Here is a 1,230-nt window from a genome sequence, read left to right on the forward strand (position 1 = left end):
TTTTGGCCACATCTTCATGTTTGTCATAGGTTGAATAAACCTATTATATGCTTTCAGGTATGTTTCCTTCTTATACCAGTGATCAACAAATGTATCAACAACCCAATCCTTATACTGAATTGCTGTAAGTGCATGGCCACAAGGAATTCCCTTTAATTGCCATGACCTATAACTACACACCTTCTTTCTTAGGTCAACAACATGTTTATATGGTGGATCATGAATCTCAAAGCCAAGATCACCATTAAACTTTATCTCACAATTATTTGCAATTTCAGCATTTTTTCTAAAAATATCCATAGCCATTGGTGCTACATCAGTAATCCATTTTTCTGAAAATTCTCTCATATGATTCATTCTTTCCATAACTTTGACTCTTATTTCCTCTAAGATAGTGATTATTGATTTGAACCTAGCACCTAAAATCCAACTGTTGAAAGTCTCACACATGTTGTTCTCAACCACATCACACTTGCTATGTTCTTTAAAATATGCCCTACACCATGCTTCTTTGTTATACTTTAACAAAGCTTCTACAATGCCTACTCCTAACTCACTCAAGTCATCAAGTTTGGACTGTAAAAGTACCTCAAATGATGCCCTGGCAACCTGCCAGAATTTTCTTCTCCTTTCTTCACCCCTCCAGTCTTTCTTCCAGTTTGCCCATATATGCCTAGCACACCATCTAATTTCAGCATTTGGCAATACATCAATAAGTGCAATGTTAAATATTAATTACTCCAAAAATGAAGAAATAAATTTAACAAATAATATAGTAATACCTTTTGCATATCAGACATCACTGTTAGTCCTTCACCTTCTGTAAGCTCCAAATCATGTTTGATGCACTTGAGAAACCAAGACCATGTGTCCTTGGTTTCTTTATCAACTACTGCCCATGCTATAGGGTACATCTGATTATTTCCATCTTTGGAAATGCAAGATAACAATTCACCTTTACATACACTTTTAAGAAATGCACCATCTAAACCAATAATCCTTCTACACCCTTCTTTCCATCCAATTTTTAAGGAACCAAGACAAATATAGATGCTCATAAACACCTCTTTTCCTGGAATTGTGTTCTTGGATGTCCTAATAGATACAGTAGTTCCAGGATTTGTGGTCTTTAATTGCTCAGCATAATCATACAACCTAGCAAACTCCTCTCTGAAATCTCCCATATGTTCATTCAAAAATCTCAGTTTTGCCTTTCTCCATCTTTCCTTA

This window comes from Solanum tuberosum, unplaced genomic scaffold (assembly GCF_000226075.1).
Source record: "Solanum tuberosum cultivar DM 1-3 516 R44 unplaced genomic scaffold, SolTub_3.0 scf00045, whole genome shotgun sequence".
In the NCBI taxonomy this organism is placed as follows: domain Eukaryota; kingdom Viridiplantae; phylum Streptophyta; class Magnoliopsida; order Solanales; family Solanaceae; genus Solanum; species Solanum tuberosum.